The sequence below is a fragment of the Protopterus annectens genome, chromosome 1.part0 (assembly GCF_019279795.1).
Source record: "Protopterus annectens isolate FY-2018-M chromosome 1.part0, PAN1.0, whole genome shotgun sequence".
Classification (NCBI taxonomy): Eukaryota; Metazoa; Chordata; order Ceratodontiformes; family Protopteridae; genus Protopterus; species Protopterus annectens.
This window is the reverse complement of record NC_056725.1, coordinates 512,656,134-512,669,926: the sequence shown is the minus strand read 5'-3', so window position 1 is coordinate 512,669,926 and position 13,793 is coordinate 512,656,134. Positions and strand designations below refer to the sequence as shown.

Below are 13,793 nucleotides of genomic sequence, written 5' to 3'. Positions count from 1 at the left end.
TTAAATATTTGTTTGATATCTAGACCTTGAGTAGCTGTGGATTCTGGCAAGGGAAGATTCAAAACAAAAGTGTTACAAGGGTTAGGCAAGGGGGGGGGGCAGAAGCCCAGCGTACAAGATGTTAGGGGATGTGATCTGGAGGTGCAGTTCTTGCATTCTTTTCTGCACCAGCTTCATGTGTGGTAAGGGTTCCCCTTCAGAAGAGTGAAATATCACAATCCTGAAATTCATAAGACTGAAGACCAAAATCCTGAAACTTCAAAATCCTGAAAACTCAAAATCTTGAAACTCAAAATACTGAAAACACAAATAATACAAATAATGATAATATGCCAGTTCGAGGACACACAAACACAAACAAAACAAAGCATAGCAGTTGTCACCAAGTATGAGCAAGCCCCCCTGACCCCCCACAACCCCTGCTACTTAAATATAGCAACTCCAGGACTGCACTTAGTGTAGTGATGTGCAATCTCAGAATTTATATACTTAAGTAGCAGGGGGTGTGGGGGTGCAGGGTGGCTTGCCCCCCTGCTTATACTTGGTGGAAAGTAAAAAGAAGTTATGTACCTACCATAACGTTCCATGTTAGTTGTCTTCATTTCGCCTTCTTTCTTGCTTGTTGGGATATCATGTTGGGATCAGTGCCGATCCTCGGCTCCGACTTGGCCATCTTCTATAGCTCGAGAGATGTGTACTGGCTTGAGGCTACCCCTTATCCCATGATGCCTAGCGCTAGCTACCCAGATCTCATTTGAAATAGTTAACCCCAGCCATAGCTATGGAATGAAACTCCTCCAATCAGAGGGTTAAACCTACCTGTTATAACCTCTAAGTCAGTAGAGGAAATAAACCAGAGAACACTCAGCCAGTGAAACTTAAACTCCTCTCGGTCCAATAGGATAGGGGGATGGAGGGGGGGACACAAGAAAGAAGGTGAGATGAAGACAACTAACATGGAACGTTATGGTAGGTACATAACTTCTTTATGTTAAGTTGTCTATCTCACCTTCGTTTCTTGCTTGTTCGGACAGCGTCCCTAGCACCTACGATCCTGGGCGGCTCATTGGAACAGACTCTTCAGAACAGTGGAACCAAAGTTAGCTCTACTCCTGGAGACCATGTCTAACTTGTAATGAGAAATAAAGGTATGAGGATTTGCCCAAGTGGCAGCGGCACAGATAAGAGTCCATGGGCAACCTAGACTGGACGGCTACAGAGGTGGCCAAAGCCCTAGCAGAATGACCTTTCGGTTTGGTAGACAATGCTTTGTTTCTTAGTTGATAGATGAAGGTAATAATGTGAGACTACAACCTGGACAGGATCACTTTGGAGACTGGAAGACCCTGTTTGCCCGTGGCATAGGAAAGGAAAAGTTGATCCGACTTTCTTATATCCTGTGTTCTATGCAGGTAAAAAGGCAATTGTCTATGAACATCCAAAAGGTGTAATTTGTATTCTGCCTTGTTGGTGTAGTTAGGGAAAAACACAGGAAGGTCTATGGATTGGTTTAGATTATTTTCTGAGCAGACTTTCGGAAGGAAGGAGGGATTATTTCTCAGAGCAACCCTGTCTTTATGAAAAACTAAGTACGGAGGATGAACACTTAGTGCTTGAAGTTCCGAGACACGTCTGGCTGAGGTAATAGCTACCAGAAAGAGAGTTTTCCAAGAGAGAAACTTAAAGGAGCAGGATGCTGCCGGTTCAAAAGGGGGCATAATCAAGGAGGTTAGTACCAAATTAAGGTCCCAAGGAGGAGGGGGATCTCCCACTGGGGGCCTAAGGAGAGTAGTCCCTCTGAGAAAAGCTTTACGCAGCTTATGAGACATAATGTTTAGATTAGAAAACCCGACATGAAAGTTAGAGATGGCCGCTAGTTGAACCCTGATTGTGGCAGAAGTGGACCCAGAATGAAAAAGCTCTGTTAGGAATTCCAAGATTTCATGAACTGGGGCTGAAAAGGGATCTATGTTCCTAGCCTCTGCCCAACAAGAGAAACATTTCCATTTGCTAGCATACGTCTTCCTAGTAGCAGATTTGTGAGAGGAGACAATAATCTCACGCACAGCCGGGGAAATGCTGGGAAGCCTGGCTAGGGTTTGAATTGGATCAACCAAGCTGTGAGCTGGAGTGTTTGGAGGGATCGATGCAGCTCTCCTGATTGATGAATCAGCAGGTCTGGAATAGGATCCAGAGTCCAGGGCTGCTCGAGGAGGTAACAGTGCAGGAACGGAAACCAAATCTGTCGAGGCCAGTAAGGGGCAAAGAGGATCATTTTGCAACCCAACGATATAGCTTTCTGTATGAGTTTGGGTATAAGAGGCAGTGAGAAGGCATAAAGAAGTCCCTGAGGCCAATCGTGGATTACAGTGTCTCTGGGAGGGTGACCGGGAAGCAGTAAAAGGGAGAAGTAGTTGCTGCATTTGCTGTTGAAGGGGGTGGCAAATAGATTGCAGCAAGGCTGTCCCTATTTGTGGAAGATCAGATCTACAACTACCTGATTCAGAGACCACTCGTGAGGCATGAGAATAGCTCTGCTGAGCCTGTCCGCTATGACTTTGGACTTCCCAGGGATGTGCGTCGCAGTCAGAAATCGTTGGGAGGAAATCGCCCACTGCCAGAGTTTGAGTGCTTCTCGACATAGGGGGTAGGACCTGGTTCCGCCCTGCTTGATGATGTACCACACTACTGACATGTTGTCCGTTTGAATTGCAATGGTCCCAGAAGGGAGGGAGTCCTGAAGCGCTTGCAACGCTAGGAGCACGGCTCTCATCTCCAAGACATTTATGTGCAGATGGCACTCGTGAGGCTGCCAAGTGCCTTGGACTGTCCTGCCCTGATAATGCCCCCCCCACCCTATCAGTGAGGCATCCGTGGTCACTGTGGCAACCGGAGGCTGGATGAATGGTCTGCCCCGAGACACTAGTGGGGAGACCATCCACCAGGAAAGGTGCCTTTTGCATGTTTCTGTAATCATGATTATGTGAGACATGGAGAGCTGCTGAAAGGACCACTGTGTGAAGAGAAGCCATTGAAGGATTGTCATGTGAAAATGGGCCAGAGGTATCAGAAGAATTGCCGCTGCCATAGAACCCAGAGTTTGAAGGACCAACCTGACTTGTACCCTTTTGCATTGCATGAGGATATGAACTTGTTGCCGAATCGTGGCCGCCCTGTCTGGCGGTAGCCTTGTGGATATACTTCTTGTATCTAAATCTGCTCCTATATAGGTAATAGATTGATAGGGCAACAAGGTAGATTTTTCAAAATTTATAGTAATGCCTAGCTGGGCACAAATTGTGATTGTATAGTCCCTGGCTTGAAGGAGTTGACGCCTGGTAGTAGCAGTAAGGAGCCAGTCATCTAGATAAGGAAACACCTGGAATCCTTGACGCCTCAGGTGAGCCGTGACTACTGCCATGCATTTGGTGAGCACCCTGGGGGCTGTGGTGAGACCAAAGGGCAGAGCTCTGAACTGGTAATGACTGGCTCCCAGCCGGAAGCGAAGGAATCTCCTGGAGCGCCTGTCCATTTTGATGTGATAGTATGCATCCTGAAGATCTATTGAGCACATCCAACTGTCCTGACCCAAAAAGGGTAGAATGGACTGTAGCGTGACCATCCGAAACCTTGTTCTTCGAACAGACTTGTTTAGTCTGCTGAGATCCAGTATTGGTCTCCAGTCCCATGTCTTTTTTGGTACCAAAAAGAACCTTGAGTAAGTTCCGGATCCGAGTTGGTCTGCTGGGCCTTCCTGGATGACTTTTTTTTCCAGCAGTCTTGAAACTTCTAGGACTGCTTGGGCCCTCAGATTGGGTGGAATATCTGGAAGGGATTTGCTTGACAGCAAGGGATATTGAAAGAAGGGAATTATATAGCCTCCGGATATGACTGAGTGTACCAGTTTGTCTCGCGTTAGGTTTTGCCAAGCTTTTAGGTACAGTGAAAGTCTTCCACCGACTGCCTCCAGAGGCAGGCAGCCGGGCAACCCTTCAGGGATGCTGGAAGGGCTTGTCAGAGAAGGATTCTCTGCTGCCCTGGTTCTGCGGACCCCCTCTGCCCTGAGAGCGGCGTCTGTCGTTATTGTTTCCTCCTCTGCCCCTGGAAGAAAAATCACTACGTGTGTCAGGCGAGGCTCCCTGGGATTTCCAAAACCACATTTTACCACTCTTCTGACCTTTGGGATATGCTCTGGAAGGAGTGGAAAAACAGACTCCCACGGCAGAGAGAATCTTGCCTTCCTGTTCACACCTAGTGAGAGTGTCTTTCACTTGTGGTCCAAAAAGAAATGAATCGTCAAAGGGAGTGTTGGTGAACGACGCTCTAAAAGGTTCTGCAAAATTACACAGCCACATCCATGTGTGTCTCCTGAGGGCCACGCCTGTACCTGCGGCTCTAATCGCACCATCGGCTGCATAGGAAATGAGCCTCATGGAGGAGTTAACTACCGAATTAAGGGTCGCCAGCTGAGAAGCCACTTTAGCTTGAGCCCCTTCAGCTGATGGATCCTGGTGGGTATCTCCAAGCTCTTTCAGGAGGTCCCTCTGAAGCCTGGTAAAATGGCATAAGTAATTCAGTGACCTCATGGAAAGGTCGCTGAAGCAAACATACGCTTCCCATATACATCCATGGTACTAGTCTCCTTGTTAGGAGGATGGACAGAGGAAGAGGTTTCTGCTAACTCCTTTTTAGTGGCTGCTGCTACCACCATGACATCTATGGGTACACCCTTAGTAAGGAACTGTTTATCAGAGGGTGCAGTAATAAACTTGCCAGGTCTCCTCGGGGTTGGTTCCACTGTATCTGGGGCTGAACAAGCCCTTCAAACCACCACTGACATTAGTGGATTGAAAGACGGAGACATCCAGGAGGGTGGAAGGTCGGGAACCGAACGCATCCAGGAATACAGATTCGTCCTCGGTAGGGGCTAGAGCAGTCTAGTTCCCCGTCTGCTTAAGCATTTCTAGGATGTCCGAAAAGGAAACGTCTTCAGAGGGGGATCTCGGGGGCCCTTCCGATTCATCCAAATCCGTATCCGAAGTGACAGACTCAGGGGAGTCAATGTGCTTCCTCTTGCACTTCCTCTTCCAAGGGGGCTCCTCTGAATGATCATGGAGGCCTCGGAAGAAGAGGAAACACCCAATGGGGTGCTCTGGAGCGCTGGTTCCCCACGCTTGGGGTCTGGAGGAGGGGCAGAGGTTGACGCAGGCACTACAGGGGACAGAGCCAGTGGGGTCGAACGTGGAGCTGACTCAGAGGCCAGTACACTCCTCATGACATCGAAGGTGTCCCTGCCACGATGCAGAGAAGGCTCCGGTTCCGAAGAAACCGGAATCCTCCTCCGCACCTTGGGAGACTGCTCCGAGGCTGATGTAGGAGCAGAGCTCACCTGCGCCGATACTCCGACAGGGAGAATGGGGTGAGACAAGGGTCCAATGCCACTCGCCCCCTCGGAGCCGACGAGGGAGTCTCGGCGCCCAGATCCCTCAACGTAAGGCACCATCAAGGGGATCGGAGGAGACGACGGAATCGAAGGGGAAATCATTATCGGTGCCGACAGTTCCATGATTCTCACCCCAACAAACTCCGGCTCCGAGCTCAATGGAGTCAGAGGAGGAACATTGATGGAAGCGGATGGAGCAGACACCTGTTGAGGAGGGCTGGACAACATTTTGGCCAGTGCCTGCGACTTCAACAACCTACTGACCACACTCGCCACGTCGTGATCCAAGTGCCTAGAGGACCGAGAAGAGTGGGAGGATCTATGACTGCGGTCACTCTGCAACAGGGGAGCCCGAGGAGCCAAATGAACAGACTCTAGTGAAGGGGACCTCGGCCTCCTGTGGGTCCGCAATGGCTCCGAAGGTACTGGTGGAGCTGACGAGGAGGCAGTCTCCTCGGTTCCAGCCGGAACTAAAGTAGTAGGTAAGGCTTGGGCCAATGACGGCTCTGAGCTGGGAGCCGACGATTTGGTTGGTTTAGGAGATTTTACCGGTGAATCCTGGGGCTTAAGAAGACCCTTCAAAATAAGCTTATTTTTGCGCTTCTGCAGAACCATTGGGCTGAATGCATGCATACAGAACAAGAGTCCTGCAGGTGCACTGCGCCTAAGCAATAGATGCAAGAAGTGTGCCCATCTGTCAGAGACATTTTCTGACAGCATGAGTCACACTTCTTGAATCCAGACACCTTGGATTCTTTAGACATATCCAACTAGAGAAATACTACACCTACACTGAATTGTTTTACTACAGTTAAAGATTTTTTTTTTTTTAAAACTAGGAAGCCTCTAACTTAAACGGCTACCTAGGAAATAAAAAGAAGAAAAGGCTCAACTAAAATGCTACCTACAAGAGGGATAGAGGGAGGGGGGAGGGGAAGAACTCTCTAACTTAAACGAGTTCTAAGGGAAAACTACAATTACACTAAACTACAACAAACTAGTTAACGACTATGTTGAAAAACAATAAACTATCAAAAAAGGAACCCTAATCTGACAGAAAAAATAGTACAATAAAAGTTATACGAGCCTGAGCCAGTAACAACGAACCTCGCAGCTGAAGCGGCAAACGAGATCTGGGTAGCTAGCGCTAGGCATCATGGGATAAGGGGCAGCCTCGAGCCAGTAAACAGCTCTCAAGCTTTAGACGATGGCAGAGTTGGAGCCAAGGATCGGCTCCGATCCCAACATGATATCCCAACAAGAAAGAAACAAAGGCGAGACAGACAATTTAACATTATGGTTTATGTTGTTTAAAGTCAGTATATGTATACTGTGTGCTTTCAGTATTTTGAGTTTTCAGGATTTTAGTCTTCAGTCTTATGAATTTCAGGATTGTGATATTTCAGTCTTCTGAAGGGGAACCGTGGTAAGCTGTTATAAATGTAGCAAGCAGCCTGCTAGAGTTTAAAAGGAGAAGTCATCCTGTTTTATTTTTGCCCTCCAACTGAAGTGCTGAGTAGGTAGAGTTGGAAAATGGGAATGAATCTGGTGTAGTGAGACAGATTACAGAAGTTAGGGGCATGGACATTTTTTATGTTCATTTGCAGAGCTGAAAGGGGCAGTACTCGGCACTAGGTGTGCCAGCTACAGCTCTGATCTAAATTGCCCTTCCAATAAGGGCTATCCTGCCCAACTGGGCACAGGATAAACCTAGAAAAACAGCCCCCCCCCACCAGAGGTTTCTGCAGCCTGTGACCAGATAACTCAAGGGGCTGCTTCCTAAAATGAAGCTGGCCAGCTATGGCATCCAACTAATCAACTGGGGCTAGGTGGTATTAACACCTCAGGATGCACCCCCGGAGGTGTAAGCTCTGAAAACATCTCTTGTCTAGTCTAAAACTCAGATGGATGAGTGGCACAGGCTCAAGTCCCCTCCAGTCAAGAAAGAGTTCAGCATCTGCATAGACCAGGGGCTGGTTTAAAGCTGGATTTAAATGCAGAAGGGACAGACCCTGCCCTCAAAGTTTCTGTCCCTGTGGTGATACTCTAGATCCCACCCCCCCTGCAGTTGGTCCATATCAGAGGTGTCAACCTTTGGGGTGCAGGTAAGCTAAAACTGTCTTCCATTGGTGTTGTTGGGTGGTAGAGTTGAATCTCTGACACTTTTGCCAGTGCTTTCTATCAATACAAGCAATGCTACTGTTGGTCTTTACTACTAATACTAGGCTAAGTGAACACTTGGTGGATTGATATGCCATTCAAACAGAGGAACCTTCACTGAACAGCAGCAAAACTGAAACGCAAACCGTACAAGAGGAAAAAAGAACTGGTGGGTGCAGGGACTGGTGTAGCCTCATAGCGTGCACTGAAGTGGATAAGTCTACATCCCTACAAATAGTTAACTTCCTGAATTTTGCCAATGCTGTGATTCGTGTAATTGCAAAACTTTTATGTAACATTCAAAAAGGAAAAGAAACATCAAGGAAGGTCCATGATGTCAGATCTAACCCTTCTTGTAAGTTCTAAAGAACTAATATCTTAATAACTGGTGCTGTCTGCTTCATTGTTAATAATTATTATAAATAGACTTTCTTCAGAAACATTCACAGGTTGATAAATTCATCACCAAAGTCATACAGTGCAAAACCAGTGTTCTTGTGTCAAGTTGTGCGCTCTATGGCATGCACTGATTGGGTGATCATAGTCAGCTGATAACAGTCATATGGCACACAGTGCTCTCAGAAGAAGAGGTAGAGTCCCTTTTGGTTACATTTCTGTTTCGGTGAGGAAATTATCACCAAGACCTGATGTCATCAAAACCAGCAGGGTACTGGAATCTAGTGAGAGAAAAAGGTGTAAAGAAAATATGTTAATAGTATCAACAATAAGGTAAAAAATGTAGGAAAGCCTTTCTTGAAAGTCTGCATTTTAACTCACTTTTTATAAGTTATTGCAAAACTAATAAATGATGATGTCAGCTCCAACATACGCTGAGTAATACACAATGAATGAATTTGCTTTATCACATGATTACGTGTTACTTGCATCATTTTATCCAGATTAGATGAATATAGAAAGTTAACTTAAGTAACTGAATACACTTCATTACCGTAGCAGATATGCATAATTTCCCAAAGTTCATGGTCAATGAAAGTATGCTTTTTTTGTATTATTTGTGTGTTATTCAAACAATTCCATGCATTTTCTTAATGTTTTGCTATTTTCTTCTTCTAACTAAAGGAAACAATTTTAAATTGAACTGTAAACTGTTTAAGTGAACTGGCCCTTCTCAAACCCAGGTCACAAGGCAAAGGTAAATTCAACATCAACAGACAATTTACTGTAGCCAGTGAATTACCTTGTTTTATGTGAGGTGGAAAGAAATCTGAGTACCCCTTGAAATCTCACATTCAGTACATGCCTGCTATATGTGCTACAGCTGCGTGTGAAAAAGGTCAATGAAGAGCAGTGCTCTGCCACAGAGAACAAATACAAATAAACACCTGAGGTATTACAAATTATCGAGGAGTCCAATAAGTTACTGATTATAGTCATCACTAAGGGGAGGTATAAACTAAGGAGTTAGGATTAATGTCTAGAGAAAATGTGTAGGCTACTGCTGTGTGTAGTATCCACCACAAAAACAAATGATTAAATTGTCCTGTTTCTACACAGCCTGCAGGGTAATAGTGGGCAGTCCTCTGGGCCAAGGCCTTTCCAAGAACAGTAAGATCAATAAATTGCCCTACTTTCGCAGCATCTGTTGGGTAATACAGTGGGTCGTCCTCTGGGTCAAGACCTTTCCACGAACTTGAGGTACAGCCAGGGAGCTATAACTGTCTCTATACATAATGTATGTAATGTATGTCCTATCCCTTTGTAGTTCAGTTTCCATAATCGGACTCTAGCCATATATTATGCTCATTTAGTCAACAAATTGTAGAAATATTATAAGAACCCCTCCAAACAGGATTCTAATACTTTAAGAAATTTGTCAGTAGAATTGAATATAACAAATGACTCTCTCTCTCTTTGGGAACAACATTCATAATGCCAGGCTCTACTCATTCAGCCATTCTGATAGAGTTTCAACAGTGAGACAAAGGTGAATATATAAGGTGTGTAACATGAATAACCACCACACTCTGTTCCTTTATCAAGATCTAGGCCAGGCAAAACGCTAAACCACCAGACAGTGGCCAGACAACAGTTAAGACAAGGTTGCCATCACACACTGGTTTCCTGCAATTAAGACCTTTTTGCTGACAAAAAGGCTACTTCACCATTATGTCATGATGGCCAAGTGGAGGCCTGTTATGGTTTAAAATCATCATCCAGCACATCATCTCTAGCACAGCACTAGGAATAACCACATAAAACCTTTAGCTATAAATGTGAAAATCTGGGAGAGTGAAAGAAGGGGCTCCAGTGTGAAGGCTAGGGTGATTCACTCATCTACTGATTTGGTGACTGTCTCATACAATTGTACTATAATGTTTCACTCTCTTTTTACAGTACCTTTTTGGGTACATAATACCAAATGATGTGGCGAATGCTACACCAAGCATTCCTTGGATAACTGCCACGGTAAAACCATGTTTGGCCTTGAACACCAAATCTAGACTGCAGTGTTTCACAAACAGTGTATACTGTTGACCACATAGCTGCTTTGCAAATGGCAACACTGAAAAGGCAAGAAAACAGCTAGTGATCTCCTACAATGGGCCTTGGCAGCTTCAATCAGGGGTCTGTCTGCTGAGTCATAGCTGAAGTATGTGCAGCCAGACACCTAACTGGAAACAGTGCTTCTCCACTAACGCAACCACTTTACTAGCCACAAAGTACACAGATACTTGGTCTGAGTTCCTGGAACCTTTTACTCTGATAGCATGTAAACAACCTTCTAGATTTCATTCTGTGACAAATCCACTCCACTGCATCATTTGGATGTGGACAAATGGAAGAGAGACAGATCCCTGTTAAGATAATGTCTGATATGACCTTAAGAAAAAAAAGGGTTGGTTAGAAAAAAAAAAACAACTTAATAATTTTTCATTATGAAAGGTCATCAAGACCAAAATACTTCTAAACAATGACTGTAATACAGCTATTTTCCAAGATAGCATTTCAGCAGAACTGAATCACAGATTCAAAGGGTTATTTTTCTCATAGTCCCTAGTACAAAATTCAAATTCCTTACAAGAAACATACCTCTCTTCAGAGTTCCAAATCTGTACTATCTTTGGTTCAGATCTAGAAGTTAACTGGAAGTTCCAAGGGAGATGTGCTAACAAAGCAGCACAACTTGCTTTAATGAAAGAGTACAACAAACTCCTGGCCAGCAACAAAGAAAAATAGTCTAGGATTTTTAAGTGTAATGGCAGAACATCAAAACTCTTGCAACAACGAAAAAAGTCTCCACTTTGACAAACAAGACATCCTTGTTTAAGGCCTTCTGACTGTCTATAAGACGAGAAGACATTTAATTTGGGATCAAACTTCCAGCAGTCAGATTGTGAGACTGAAGCATACCTCTCAACCTGTAGGCACTGAAAATGGATACAAAATCCCTTGAAAAGTAGGTAAATCCAGACAAATCCTGGATACCTAATTACCACAAAATCTGAATACCATATTCTTTCTGCTTCCAGTAGGAATATGGGATACTGCTCAGAAACATGATTAAAAACAGAGTGTGACAAAAAGTATTGAAAATGTAAGTACATTATCAAAGAAATGGTGTAAAATCAGATGTTAATGAACTGCTTTGCAAAATTCAAACACGCAAGGTCACATATTTCTGAAAAAGGGAGATATAAGATGTGTGTTTTTCATCTTTAAATTGTTGTTGCCACTAGATTGTTGGTCATGTAGTGTGGTTTTCTGGGAACTAGACAGCTTCAATCATATTTGATTGGGTGGAGGGTTCAGACAATTGTGTGAAGGGGTGTCAAGCCAGAATATAGGGACATATCTCTAAAAAATAGGAACATTATGAACAGGGCTAAATTAGCCCTGAAAATAATTATGTTCCAGCAAAACAGGTACAGTTGACAGATCTGGAAACTCTATAGAGCATGTTGCACTTTGCCCAGTTGCTGAAAAGGATGTTCTCTGACAGCAAGCTATCATCCCCTCCCAATGCTCACACTCACACACACACACACACACACACACACACACACACACATATCCAGATCAAGCAAGAACAATGATAATCAACCAGGCTTTTTCTTTGCTCTTTGTGATGCTTTTTTAAAGCAGAGAAAATGATAGAAATACATGGTTATGCATCAAGTCAAATGTAGCCAGGATTGAAAGAAAATAACAGATACTAATAACCACAGCCTGATTATGGTCAAATGGGGCCCTAGTCAGGGCAACAGACTGTCCCCCCACCCAGTCACGACCCCTACCTTCTGTCATGACCCCTGGTTTACATGTTGTGTAGAATGTTTCTGGCTTGCTTGTAGCTGCAATGCTAGTTCCCATAACTGTATGCCTAGCATGCAAAGGCAAGAGTTGCCCATGTTCATTTGAAGAAATCATGGATGTAGGTATTTTCTGAATGACCTAAAAACCTGCTAGTATTTCTTTTCAGAATGAGGTGAATTATTCCTTTCCTCTGGACTTTAAACTCCCTGCAGTGGCAACATATTTTGTTGCATACCCAGCTATAATCTGAGACCCCTGCACTTGCTATCAGGATGTTGGTAATCTGAGGGGCAGATTTTTTTTTCCTCACATTGTCAAGCACTGCCTTTACTAACCATTTCAGTTCATTGACTGAAGATGGGATAAAAAATCTAGATGAATGGATGTGATGTCTGATCCCACAGATTCCCCAAGTTATTTCACAACTTTCTGACCAAAGTCACCTGGAAGCATAGCCATGTTGGCAAATGTGAACTTATTAATTTGTTTTATGTTTCATTGATCTGGACCACTATGGGCCTTTTTTTGGCAATGAACATTTACAATATAATAAAGTACAAGTTAAGTGCAAGAGAAAAACTCAAAAATAGGGTAAAAAAAAGGTTCTTGCTGAAATACTGCATTGATAAGCTGCCCTGTGAAGAAATGACATTAAATCTTGAATCCCTGTTAGGACAGAAAGACTTTTTGCTACACTGAATTTGAGACTGCCCTGAAAATGCTTTCCTTTACACAGCAAGCAGATCCAATTTACTGGCATTTAGTGATCATCACAAGGAGTACAAAAATGGAATCACTAACCTGAGATTGCCCTTAAAGAGTTCAGGGGTTTGAGCCTGAATGAGGCAGTTACAGTTATACGTAAATTACCGTGTTTTGTTCCTTTACCACTGCTATAGCAGTAATTAGGCATTTGGTGAACACAGTGGGAGTCGTCAATAGACCAAAGGCTACCTATAGAAACTAAAAATACTGTTCCCCTACCTTGAATCTGAAAACCCTCCAGACAGAAGTATGGCAACCTGTATCCTTCAAATCCAGAGTTGCAATTCGGGACTTATAAAACAGGAGGAGAACTATTTGTACAATTGTCATGTTGAACATCTTGACTTGCAGGTGTTTGCTCAGATCAGCAAAATCCAACATAGGCCTCCAAAGTCTTATTTTTCTTCTTTGGAACTAGGAAAACCCTTGGACGGCATCCCACTGACTGGAAAACAGGAGACACCATCTCAACACCTTCTTTTCATAACACTAGCTGTAAAACAGGTTTTGATGTGTTTATTATGGGTTTGGATGCCTTGAAATGAGCAAAGTGGCTTTAACAGCAATTATAGTTTGTAATCTGAATTCAGAATCTCACCCACCCACACTGATCACAAACCTTGCTCCAACTGATTTGGTAACAAGATATGCAGACTCTCAAAAAAAAAAAAAAAACAGCTCCAAGCGGGTGTGAGAAGGCTGAATGAACACATGTATCTGTCACTGAAGTTCAGGAATTCTAAGGCAGTCTAAATTACAAAAAACTATCTTTGCTCCATAAGAATACTGGGAATTCTTATATACTTTAGGCTGTACGTTATTTCTAAGGTTCCTTGAAACCCACAGAAGGGTTGTTGAGAACTGGTCTGCACCCCCTCTTCCTAGAAAAAGGAAGACTTCTTGTCCTTCCTTGATACAAAGAAACAGGAAAGGAATATGTGTAAATATTTAATAACTACTCAGATCCTCCTTTCTTTTCCCATTGTCTTCAAGTTCTTGTATAAAGGAAGACACCAAAAGAACCCCTGCAGCTATACAAAGAACTAATTTTTGTTAAAATAATTTCTTCAAAATAACAGCCCAGTGGGAAAACAGCTACTGGTTCACGAACGAAAACACCAATAAGTGAGACAAACAATACACATGTATT

General features: G+C 43.8%; 1 protein-coding gene across 1 annotated transcript in view; it reads right to left on the bottom strand.

Annotated features, from left to right (window-relative positions):
- Positions 1-6,805: 6,805 nt before the first annotated feature.
- LRRC73 (leucine rich repeat containing 73) overlaps positions 6,806-13,793 on the bottom strand; it is a 374,871-nt gene continuing 367,883 nt past the window's right edge. Inside the window, exon 7 of the mRNA XM_044061041.1 lies at positions 6,806-8,280. The gene's annotated coding sequence lies outside the window, so the exon portion shown is untranslated. The remainder of the gene's footprint in view (positions 8,281-13,793) is intronic.